Raw genomic sequence first — 12,929 nt, forward strand, 5'->3', positions numbered from 1 at the left:
GCCCCGCCATCTTTAGTGCTGGCGGCGCGGCTTCCTTGCCCACACGCCCAACCTTGAAGAGATTGGGGACTATTTTTAACTGACTTACCGTGAACGTGACCGGGTTTCCGAGGCCTGGCTCCTCATCTGTAAGTCTCCCTGGTTCCTTCTCATCCTGTAAGTCTGGGCTCGAATGTCACCTCGGGGAAGTTGTCCCCTCGCACCTTACTCTGTATCTCAGGAATCTATTGCTTTCCTTCGCTATTTATTTGTCGTCTGTCCCCTCACTGGACTATAGGCTCCCCTAGGTTAGAGCTCGTGTTTGCTTACCATTGGTGACCCAGGACTGCACTGGTATGCAGGGGACTTGGTGCATACATGGTAAGCACCCAAATGTTTGTTGAATGAATGAATAAACGTCGCCATACAGAGAAAAGACACTCTGGTAGACTTACACCTAGCAGAACACTGCAGAAGTTATGTAACAGAAGGAAATATCCAAAACAAAGGCATGGCCAGCATGAAGGAATGAATGTCCTTAGATTGAATTAACACCACATCAAGGTCATTATATTCGGGGAAAATCTTTTCAAGTATCAAAGATGGAATCATCCCAAAGTTCTTACTGAGACCAGGGACCAGAGTGGTCAAGCACCTACCACGTCATAAAGGTACTAAAAGTCCCACTTGCTTCCTGCTGTGTGTCCTCTCGTAAATTCTTTTTTTCCATAAATTCTTGACGTTAACCTGTAGGAGCTTTCTGGAGATGTCATTTCATGTAACTGAACTATGTAGTATTAAAAGCATTGTGGTTTTTTTTTCCCTAGAAGAAGTAAAGGCCTTGTGTTAGATGGGGCATGAAATGGTGAGCAGGATACATACTCAACGTGTCAGAATCTAGTGAGAGAAAGCAACAGTCTACAGGCAGTTGCACTAGTGTGGTGATGCCTGGATGGCCAAGCCCAGGGTACCCAGAAAACCACTCACAGAGCCCCTAACCCTGACATGGCAGTCAGTGGAGCCTTCCCAAAGCCATGGGCTCTGAGCTGAACCGCAGTGAGTGGGTAGAGAAGAGCTCCCTGGTGGACAGTGTGGGGCAGTTGCGTGTCTCTGGGTGGGAAACATGTACAAAGGCCAGGAGGACCTCGAGACTCATAGGTGGCCCAGCCCACTTCACCAGGTAAGAAGCCTTTATAGGGACTTGGGACGGGCTAATTATAAAGAAAGTCCCTTTGGGGGAGTGTCCCCACTGCCTACGACGTATTGGAAGTGCTGGCCATGGTCAGAAGCTGGTAGGAAATAAAAGATTTCCTGACTTCCATTCCTTCCTCTGGACACCCCTAACTTTAGAGGTATCAGTTAAGATGTTTTCAAAGGCAGGTAACAGAAAACTTAAGGTAGCCCAAGGAATGAGCAAATGTTATTATGTCATAGGATCGGAAATCCAGAAATTCCAGGGTAACTCAACCACAGGTGTCATCAGTGTGGGCCTGTGCGTTTTGTTCTACCAGGTTTGCACATTGGCCGTTGTCCTCAGACTTACCCCCTTGGCGATGTGAGATGGCTGCAACAGCTGCTCCATACACCAACTGCAATGGGCAAAAATGGGGGAGAAATGCCCCGTCAGATTCCTTTCTAAGAGAGAGAGGAAGGAAACTTTCCCAGAAGGCCCTAGCTTATTCACCTGGCTCCATTCACCTGGCTCCAATAGGGGCTGCTGTAACAAAGCAAATGTAACAATTGTAACAATTACCTACAAACTGGGCGGCTTTAAACTATGGCACTTACTATCTCAGAGGTCTGGAGAGTAGAAGGCCAAAATCAAGGTGTGCGCAGGGCCCTGCCCTCTCTGCAGGCCCCAGGGGACAATGCCTCTCTCCCAGGTTCTGCAGGTTGTCCATAATCCTTGTCGTTCGTTGGCGGGTAGGTGCATCGCTCCGATCTCAGTTTCCAACGTCACAGGCTATTCTCCCAGCTCATATGTCTGCATTCATGTGGCGTTCTCCTCTTCTTATAAGGATACTAGTCCTACTGGATTGAGGGCTACCTTAATGACCTCATCTTAATTTAATACAGCTGCAAAGGCCTAGAAAGACCAGATCAGATCCCATTTATTATACCAGGTTTTAGGATTTTAACATGTCTTTCTCGGGGACAGTTCACCTCATAACACCAGCAGCCATTGGTAAAGGGAACCGAGGTACTGTGATCAGCTTAGACTATGAAGGGTGACCCCCTCGGGCTGGACGGGGGTCTTGTGTCCTCTGAAGCATATGGCTGCCAGTACCTGACTGGAGTCGGGTTTGATCAGCAGGAAGGGGAATGACAGCCAATAGTTTCTGCCTCACTCATAATTTTCCTACTTAAACCATTTTCTCCCACTCATTCTATGCCCTTTCACTCCTCTAGCCTCTGCTTGGAACTGTCGTTTAAACAAACCTTCCTCTTCCCCCTGCTGGAGTTTTGCCACCTCTGTGAAGGTGTCCCTCAGTTTCACAAAAGACTGTCACTCTCCTCTGCTCCGAGAGAGCCAGCGAATCCTTCCACGTTTGTACTTATTGGGTGGCATCATAATGGTCACACTTCCATCACCCCAGTACCCCAGGAGAAGCGTAGAACTGTCTACTAAGATGAGAACTGTCTAAGAGTACAACTGTTGGATACATTTTTTATCTTCATCGGGCACTGCCTGGCCTCTCTGTAGCCACTCAAGGAATAGCTATTGAACAAATGAAAGTCTTTAGGCAATCTTTAAACCTCTCAATTACACATCACACTTGCTATTACGTGCTTTTTTTATCTGGTATCTTGAATATTTTAAGCAAATACAAGTGGATATTATGTATCATTCCTGTGTTAGTGTTCTTACCGTTTTTTGTCTTTTTGTGCTGTTCTTCTGTATGGTACAACGTATTCTTCTGTGATATTCTTCTTAGGTCGTAAACTCCTATCGATCAGAGACTGGTGGCATCACTGACAAGTGCCTTAGAGCAGAACAGCCAGAGAGAAGCACGGTAAGTACAGTCGCCATTAATTACATTGCTAAGGGAGCTTGGCCCCCTCCCATATATTGCGCAAAATTCTCCCTCCTTGGAACAAGAGGCACATTTGAGTTGGCTTCCTTTAGCAAGGCATCTCTTTACTGTGCTTCTACCCAACAATGGCCGTCTACTCTCCCCTCCCAACAGGCAGAAACGTGGAAACCAGAACACTTCCTGTACAGGACCCAGCATCTCTTCTGGCCATCGAGGTGACTTTTTCTTAGCTACTATCCTTAGTGCTGCACAACCCAGCACCACTCTCAGCCGAACTTTCAGTAAACACCTTTTGATGCATTTTGATGCCTATGAGGACTACTTTATAAAATAATCAGGGCTTGGAGATCGTCCATGGAATGGGGTTTAGTCCGTGAGCGCTGGGACAATGTGATCCTAATGTCCTGCACTTAACTGGTTGCGCTGGGCCAAAAAGGAAAAAGAACACACAAAACGAAAGGCTGTCTTCAGAAACGGCCCACCCAGCCGCTCTGTGAATCTTGAATCACAGAGCTGGAGCCAAGCGCGATCTGGGTGTTCTCTGTTGCCATAGGATGCAAATAGAGAAAGGAGTCCCCAAAAATGAGTGCCGCATGCCTTTGAAAGTAGCTGGCATTCTCCTTTAAGAGGAAGGGCCTGTCACTGCACTCAATGGACCTCCCAGGGGTCTTGGCAGGAGTGGTAGAAAATGGTCCCAGCTGCAGCCGATTGGCCAGACCGTGGTGACTGTGTCAGAGGTGGTAACAGACCCGAAACCACAAGGTGGGTAAGTTGACCTGACCATCTTCAGATCAACAGTCCTCTGTTTCTGCCTCCCCCATGGCGGGCGATCACTGGCCTGGACGCCCCCTCCTCTCTGGCCTCGTGTCCTGTACCACTCAGCTGCCACGTCCTGTTCACCCCATCCCACCACTCCCCTTGTCTGTAGACCTGCTTTTTGTCTTCCTGCTGCTCTTAACTGAACTGCTGCATATCTGTCCATCAGCCACCCTGGCTCCAGGCTTTGGCCTGTCTGAGACTTCTCTGGGGCAAGCAGTGCTGCTCTGAGAGGTGTCTGCCAAAACAGAGAATGTGTGTACATCATGTCAGCCTCCTTCCCCCAAACCTTCAGGGACTTTCCCCAAACCTTCAGAGAGACTCTCTATTATTACAGAATTTGATCCCAACCCTGCTTATGACATTCGAGGTCCTCTGTGATCTGCTCCCGAGTCACCTTTCATATCTCATCTCACACGATGCCCCTTGCCACATCTGGGCACAGCAGAGCACGTGCCCAGCCCGCTGTGTTGGCAGGTCTTCGTGCAGGCCCCTCAGTCTAGAGAATTCTTCTTCACTGACCCCATCTCCTCCTTCAAGACTCTGTCCAAAGCTCACGCACCCTTCCACTTTTGATTCAAATCCACGTCATTTTTCCCTTCAACAAAATAGGCTGAGGGCTTCTTTATGCCTCTACTGAGGAATCAATCCCTAAGCCTATGTCTACGAGTCAGGACCCAGTGATGTGATCTGGAGATGTGCGTCTCATTAAGGTCTTCTGTCCCACCGTACAGTGCTGGGGTTTGATTTGTAACCACTTCCTGCCCAGTTCTCACGGAAAACTGAGTTCTGATAACGTCTTCGCTTACAAAGCATTCAGTACATCATCACGTTGACTCTTCATAACAATCCCATGAGGTAAATGTTATAAACACCTCCCTTCATCAAAAAAGAAGACTGAGGCTCAGACTTTTCAAGTTAGGGTATATTAAAAACGTAATTTTGTCCTGGGCACCTTCGTTAGGACCTCGTGAGAAAACAGGAAAATGCTCTTGCGTTCCTACAACCAGCATCTGGTAAGCACAGGTATAATGTTTGTTAGAGCCAGAAGCAATCTCAGCGACTGGTCCTTCAGACTAACTTGGCCCTTTGATCACTTCACATGCACTTTGAAAAATCTGAGCTCTTCACCTTGAATGTTTTCTATTTCCAGTAACAAATGCCCCTGAGCTCCCATTAGGCAGTCACTATACATTGTGGAGACTGAGTAGTAGCCAATAAAAATGTAACTTTTGCCAACAGGCATGAAACTGCTGAGTAGTGTAGCTGGATGCCAAGCAATCTGGACAGAGCGTACTGCCAAGAGCTAAGTCCAAATGTTTCTTGCCATTGTGTAATCTCACAAGCAACAGGTTTTGGAGGAGTTGGCTTCCCAGGGGCCTCTCTTTTCCTTAATGATGTCCATTCTAGAACATTCTTTTAGAAGCAGCACAGCAGCAACTCATATGTAATTATAATACAAGGAATGAACCAAGACCATGCCACTTCAGAATCTCTTCACCAGATACTGACTTGGTCCTTTGGGACAGAAGTTGTGCAGGGGAACTGAGGTTGTAGTGAGCGGGGGAGGGAACGAAGGAAGAATGGCATAGAAAGGTGGGGAGGGAGAACCCATGCCTGCTGAGTCTGTCTTTTCATCCAGATGAAACTCTGATCGCAACAATAAGTGTCTGAAAACTGGGCACAAAATTACGTTTCCATGTCGTGTCTTACTGTTTCTTTTGCTTGCTTACTTCTGAAGGTGCAGGGTGTTTCTAAGCAAACAGAAAGTATAGCCAGTGTTGCTGATCGTTGGAAATGGTGCCAAATAGCAATCGGTTAAGGGAAAAATCACACTGTCGTCTTAATCCAGACATTTTTAATTGCGTTAATTTATACCAGTAAAAAAATGTATGGGATTAATTTTACTGTTTGAGTATGGAAAGAGCCCAAATTTTGCAGTCTTTCAGAACTTTGTTCACGTCCCGTTTTAGAGACTTAAATGTGTTTCTGCATGAGTTATTTCCCGTCTCTGAGCTCTGGTTTCCTTATCTGTGAGGAAGGGTGTTTCTGAGTTTTGTTTGTAGACATACCAGGCACAGTGTCATAGAACGTGTTCCATGTCACCACGGCCCCAATTCTCAGCAGCCTCGGTAGTAATTCTCTCCACCTTAGATTTGTGTGGCCACAATCACATGGCTCTGTGCTGGCTGTTAGGACACTAACTAAGGGATCCAAAAAGGGTTGGAATAGCCCTATCCTCACTATTACTTTAAGGTTTGAGACGTTTTTCCGTGAGTGGAGATGAGCTATGTTTAATCATTCGTGTCCTCTTACCAGGTCTCCCTTGTGACCGAGGACTCAATATCATCACAGTACTAGCAATGCTGTAATTCCGAACTAACTGGTCTACGTTGGTGAAAGGTATGGGCTTGGAAGGCAGACGGCCTGGGCTCGGATCTCAGCTCTGACTTCGTGCATTTATTATGAAGTACCTTTTAGGTACTGGCAGTGAGCCATGTGATTGGGGTCTAAAGATGCATACCCGGGAAGGCGTGCAGAGGAGGAAGTGTGTACATGTCGGTCTAGAAACATGTTGGGTAGAGTGAGGACGTTGCAGGGAACACCGAGAGAGAACAATTCATTCTGCTCAGGCAAACAGGGACAAGGTCCAGAGAGGGAGAAACATTTAGGAATACAATAATGAAAAGTGGGAGAAGAAGAGCGTTTGCAAAGGCACCCACCGAGGCTTCTTTTAGGAAATGACTCATAGTCCAGTGGGAGCTGACCCGGGGTGCACTGGTTGAGGTGAAGTTAGAAAGAAGTGTTTGAAGTCAAGTTGGGAAAAATCTTCAGTGCTATTTTATAATACTTGTGCTTCATTCTAGACAATAAATACCCAATTATTTTTCAGGAGGGAAGAATGTGTGTGTGTGCGTGCGCACGTGTGTGTCTGGAGGGAGTCGGGAGGGTGACACCGGATGTGAGGAAATTCATTAGGGTGCCACTGAGGTAGCTCAAGTAGAGGGTCATGATGACAGCAAGAATGGAAAAGATATTTCAGTGGTAGGAACATAGAAATAAAAGCTTTCTGGGACCAGTTGGATTTTTTTTTTTTTAAGTGAGGAAGAGGAAGACAGGTAATTGCTATTTTGGTCTTGGATGGCTCCATGTATGGTGAAGCCATGAACTGAAATCAAAGAAGGATCCACAGGTCCCCTGTGAGGTGGACATCCGGGGAAGAGGCGGTTGGGAATGGCGGTCTGGAGCTGAGCAGGGGCACACTGCTCGCCGCCGCTGGATCGCAGAGAGAGTGTCTCTCCTTCTCCGTTGTGTTTGGAAGGGCCATGGTGAGTTGCCGGGTTTTTCACCTTTGTCTTCGTCTATGACACAGGGATATGGAAATGTCAGAATTCTTCCCGCTGCAGTGCGAGCCCCCTCTTTCCAGCTCTCTCTGCCCAGCTCTTTCAGCTGCCATATCTTTGGCACACATCCCAGCTTCAATTATTCGGTCCCATTGTCCCCGTAAATTTATTTGTAGTTGTCGGAGTACGTGTCCCAATTTTTAGTTTGGACAATACAAGTACCTTAGTCATCAGTCATCCATCACCCACGGTCCCTGGTTGGCATCTGTCCCTGGTTGGCATGTATTTCTGTCCCACAAATATAGACAATCCCTGGCTTAGTCACTGAACAAGCACCCACACATCAGGGGCCCCAGTTTTTCCCACATGCCCTCTACCTTCCAAGTATCCCTGAAAAAATCCCGGGGCTCTTAAAAAGCTGGGTTAAGGAATGGAAGAAGGAAAGAGCTGATGAAGAAAATGGGACCAGCTTAAGAGAGATGATCCCGGAGGAACTTCCAGGTGCAGCTGCTATGCCTCGATGCACCGTCAGTGGTTAAGGTGACCCATAAGGAAGCAGATGCGGGAGCAGTTACCCTCTGAGGAGCGATTCATTCGCAAACAACGTTGTGAGAAGGGCATTGAACATCCCAGGGCCACAGATGCCAGCATTGTTCAGTGTCACTGCCGGACACTCTAGATCCCGTTTCTTTAAAAACGTAGCCAACTCTGGGAAGGTGGAGGACATTCACGTAGCATCGTAAGTGGGTGGCTTTCCTGAGCCAGCTGCTGGGGAAATGGATACAGGCTCAGGGTCATTCCCCATCTCATTGCAACACTTTGCTGAAGATACAGTCTCCGAGGATACGACGCGCAAAGCCACTCAACGTGCACCTAACCTCGGACTTCACCATGTGTTGAAAGCAGGGGAACAGTGAGGGGCCACCGCCAGCCCCTGGGGGCACCCCCTGTTCTTCACTTTCCATCAGTGACACAGCGCCAGCTGAGGCGCTCACCCATGTCCACCAACCAGGCTATTAGATGTCAGCAAAGCTTTGTTTTGTTCCTGTTGACATAAAAATAACAGCAGTCCAAATTCTTTCTATGTTCCCTGCAATGCATATATGGATACATCTTGTATACATTTTATATGTCTTATATACGTCTTATAGTCTTATACGGACGTATCTACCCCAGTTTGGAAAGCAGTGCTCTAGGAAGATGGAGATGAGAAGTCCTTGCACCCAGCCTCAGGCTGAAACCCAGCAGGACGGTGGTAAGGGTCACCCTGAGAAGGTGCCACTGAGCAGGCTGCCAAACCCAAAGTCCTCACGGCAGTAACCAGGTCCCAGGCCTGAGGGCAACTCAGGGGATGCCCCCTCCCCCAATGGGGACGAAGGCCATCCTAACCTGTTTGTTTGCTTCTTCCTTGACTCAGGGATTAGCGGGACCAAACTAAAGGCTGCAGAATTTCAATTCTGCAGCTGGACAGGAGCTAGGAAGGGTTTATAGGCAGGGACCTGGAATAACAGCTCATGAGAACAGCGTTTGGAAGGGTGTCTACGAGTTTCCAAATATGGGACCTTCAGCAAAGCACATGGCCCCCCTCGTCTCAGCTACCTCGCTTGTAAAGGAACGGCGTTGGTCAGACCAGGTGGTCCTTCTCAAAAACTCCTCTAGTTCTGTGAACTAAAGGTAGCCAGTGCTACCTCTGGAAATTTAGTATCATTCGTAAATGTCATGCATGCCTGTCTTAATCCTTTATTTTTGTTTAAAAAGCAAAGAGAAAATATTTAATATGTACATGCAATCCTTCATCCATGCCCTTAGTTCTAGCCGTGTTTCAGAACTCAGAATCGTTTAAACTTGAGAAAGGAATCGGTGCACAGACACAGCCTCTCGTGCCATCAGCGGGTGCTGGAGCAGCACCCCACCAACCATCACCTTAATATTTCTGCACTGAAACCTCTGAGTTTTCACACTAAGTAGGATAAAGACTAAAAATAGCCTCCCATCCGTTCAGGTCAAGTTTTACAGCCAAAAATGATTGCTGCATCCTCAACAAAAAAAAAACCTTGTGTTTTCAGAGCTCTTTTGGACTTGAGAAGTTGCTGCAAGGGTCTATAGATGCGTGCTGTGTCCTCACTCATGCTAACACTTAGGTAATGATTTCTTGTGGAATACATTCAACCCAGCATTAATAGGTTCCAGGTATTTCACAACCTACTAGCACTTGCATGATTCTGCATTTAAAGGTTAAAATTCACTGTGATTGAAATGTCTCCTGCCTGTTCTAAGCTCTTCCGTTAATTAATCACTATTGAAGAAAATTACGATTGGTCTGTCGAAACGTGTCCTTCACAAAAACCAACGTTTGAGATTTTTGCAAGTGGCCTTCTGAACATTTTTAGAATTGAAGTAAAGTGGACTGGACTGTAATCTCTAGTTCCACCGTTCTCATTTTCTAAATACAGGCCATGCGTGTGTCCATCGGCACCCACGCTTCCCCTTGGACTCCCAATATAACTAGTGTCCTTCACATCTTACACTCTGCAAGTTTTGGGTGTAGAGTTAATGCAGACCTGCCACCAGAAATTCAACCTGGAGGAAATGTGGACAAAGCTATTCCAGAGGGGTGTTACCCTCTTCTCCTAAAAGAAATCTTCCCAAAGCTTCTGGTTTCATTACTGCCTGTCAGTAGTGCACGGAACGTGTAGGTCTTTGCTCAAATGTTCCCTTCTGCCAGGATATGTCCACACGTGGGCAGCCTTACAGCTCACTGTCTATTATCGCCATGGAATGGGGAGAAACATGTATTTGACCATTTATTATAACCGTCTGTTCTTAGAAATATTAAAAAGCAGTAACATGAGCTTGGTTAATTTTCAGTTACTTTGATTGTATTTTCTCAGCTCACCTTTGAGTGGAAGTCCAAATGATTGTAAACTCTCACCCCACTGGCTCTCAAGCGGAAGAGACATGAAAAGCCCAAATCAGCCCCAAAATCAAGATGTGTAACTATCAAGGGACAATTTCCCCCCCGCCTTACTTTATAATGCTGTGACATCCTGAATAGAGATGTGTATTCAGAAGCATTTAATTAAAAGAAAAAAATTATAGCTACTGCTGACTGTGTTATTCAAAATATGAAACTTAAATGCTCTGTGAAAATCAAAATATTGCATGTCTTTTGCTTCGCTATCTTTAGCAATCAAAACAGTCACTCCCTTGGAGAAGAAAATTAAAAAGGACTGACAAGCCTTGTTCTCATAGGTGTGCTTTATAGTTGATTGATTGATTGCTGTCAGCCATCGACAGCACTGTGCTGTCGGTCAATGTCTTAGACAGACAAATGGAAAGTTAGAAGATTTGATCAGTTAATATGAATACTTACAAAGACGTAAGTAATATTCAACTAAAATAGTAAAATATTTCCTTCATCACAAAGAGCTCCATCAGTTTATAACAGCTTTTTTGAGGGAAAAAAAAAACCTGCTTTAAATGAAGTGTTTAGAGTTTAATGAGTGGGAAAATGATACCTTATATTTGAAGAAAAATTCAAAGTGTATATTCCTGCAAAGTACCAAGCATTTATCACAGCATCTTATACTCGAGTGTAAGAGAAAGAGTACATTCTCCTGGATAAACCCGGGGTGGTGGGCTTTGTGGCTTTGAAAGGACATGCCACCTACCTTTTGACCCTATTTCCAAGTTTTGGATAAATTTTTAAATAGTCTCCCCACCTTGTGAACACAAATAATATCCGAAGATTATTTCTGATGACAAGCAAAGGCTGGTCTCCTTCTGTTTGGTCTGATTACTACAGAGTTGCAGCAAGAGTGTTATATTAATTTGTCAAGTGTGACTCTCAGAGTATCTGTGGATTGAAAGTAATTATTCTGCAGCTTAATTTGATTAAAAAATTACTTGGAAGGCTCTCCATCTCAGTGCATGGAACTTGAGGAGCACTCCTTTTTTCCGATGGAAAAAAATTTTCAAATATCAGTAGTGTTGTCCTGCGTGTGTGTGTGTGTGTGTGTGTGTGTGCAGTATACTTGCAGAGAGCACTCTAATACCTTTGCTGCAGTAACTTCACTCCCCAAGTTCTTTCCTCTCTCCATTACCTAGGAAGTTCAGTAGATATTTGCCTCAGACGTCCCAAGGGCACCTCAAGTTCAAGCACAGGCAAAGAGTTAAGTTACCATCTTTGCCAGCAAACTAGATCTTCTCTCTATGGAGACAAGTCATCATTCTCCACATGGTCACGAAAGCCAGATACCCAAAGTCCTGCATGTACTCTATTAAAAAAGTATCATTTTCAAAATGATGAAATCATGATTCTTGTGTAAATATAAAATGAACACTTGTCAAATATTTTTTTTCAACTCGCTAATTAATGCGGGAAATGGTAAGATGTTGAGACTGGTTCAAAGACCAATTAGGATAAGATTGATGGATTGGATTTAAAACTGGCTAATATCCTAGAGGGCAATAGAACATAACCTTGGTTGTTGTTTTTCCCCCCTCCCCTGGAGAGAAATTATTTGCATCTCTACTAGACAAAAATATACAAGTTAGCATGTAACTTAGAGCTCTAAGTCTGGGAACTTTAGGCCCTAGTGAATAGTGAGTGGAACAAAGTACATCACCTTGATAATCCTTGGGTGGGTGTTTGCTCTTATACAATGTCATTGAAAAGCTGTGTGCCTACCTTTTGACCTTGTTCTAAGTTTGGGACAATTTTTCCCATCATCTCCCTACTCTTCCCCAGCCCCTATATTCAATTCTTGTTCGATTTCCCTCTATGGTCTCCCTTGTATAGATCCCCACCACCCATAATGCTACAGCCTTATTTCATATCCTCATTCTCTTACCTTGGCTTTTGCAGTTGTTCTTCCTGAATAACTTCCTGAATAACTTCCCAAATTCCATGCCAGAGGAAACTCAAATCTGATCATGGTAACGATGTATTCCTCACCTCAGAGGTTACCTTTAAGATTGGATACTGGGCCCTCTGTGACCTGCAGCATCTCTAGCCTCACGTCTTCAGCCTAGAACCTCATTGCAATTCACTACACACTTTTGTTTCGTAGCTCTGCTCACCCCTCTTGGAATCTTTTCCGTGCCAATGTCACCTCTTCTCCTGGCCCACCCCACATTCCCTGCCTTATCTCAAAACTCACCTACTATGTACCTACTTGTTTCAAAACTCAGGTCACGGATCGTCTTCTCCTCCTTGCTCCTGCCCCAGGAGAGTAGAATGGGCCACACCCTTCTCTGTCGCCCTGCATGCATCTTCACACCTTTACTGCACCACCTGGACCCTCTCTTTTTGAACTTATTTCATTACCTTTCTGTCTCCCTTGCTGTTTATAATACCTATGCTATTGACCTATCTCAGAGGTTATGAGATTACGTGGCAAACGATTATGAACGTGCTTTAGGAACCAGCGATGCACTTAACAAATGTAAGCTGGTGCCTGTTATAGTGGAGACCACAAAATAAGTGCTCAATAGACAGTGGAATGATTATTGATCACCAGCCCCGCTGGCTGCTTTAGAAAACCGGATGAAAATATCTATTCAGGACACATTATTTTTTAGCATTTCGTTGTCAACACCAGTACCAAACTCTCAACCTTTCTGGATTTCCAAATCCACCTTAGAAAGAGTTTATGTAGAGAGTCAACACCTGATCAATCTATTCAGCGGGCTAATCGGCCAGGATGGGCAGGATTAAGTCAGAGAGAAATAATTCAGCTGCTGAAGTGTGGGT

General features: G+C 45.4%; 1 long non-coding RNA gene across 1 annotated transcript; it reads left to right on the plus strand.

Moving 5' to 3' along the window:
* Window positions 1–32: 32 nt before the first annotated feature.
* LOC117018142 (uncharacterized) lies at window positions 33–3,314 on the plus strand. Its single transcript, XR_004422180.1, has 3 exons — window positions 33–128; window positions 2,916–2,993; window positions 3,168–3,314. It is a non-coding gene; the product is annotated as an uncharacterized LOC117018142 (long non-coding RNA).
* Window positions 3,315–12,929: the final 9,615 nt, after the last annotated feature.

This window comes from Rhinolophus ferrumequinum, chromosome 26 (genome assembly GCF_004115265.2).
Source record: "Rhinolophus ferrumequinum isolate MPI-CBG mRhiFer1 chromosome 26, mRhiFer1_v1.p, whole genome shotgun sequence".
Lineage (NCBI taxonomy): Eukaryota > Metazoa > Chordata > Mammalia > Chiroptera > Rhinolophidae > Rhinolophus > Rhinolophus ferrumequinum.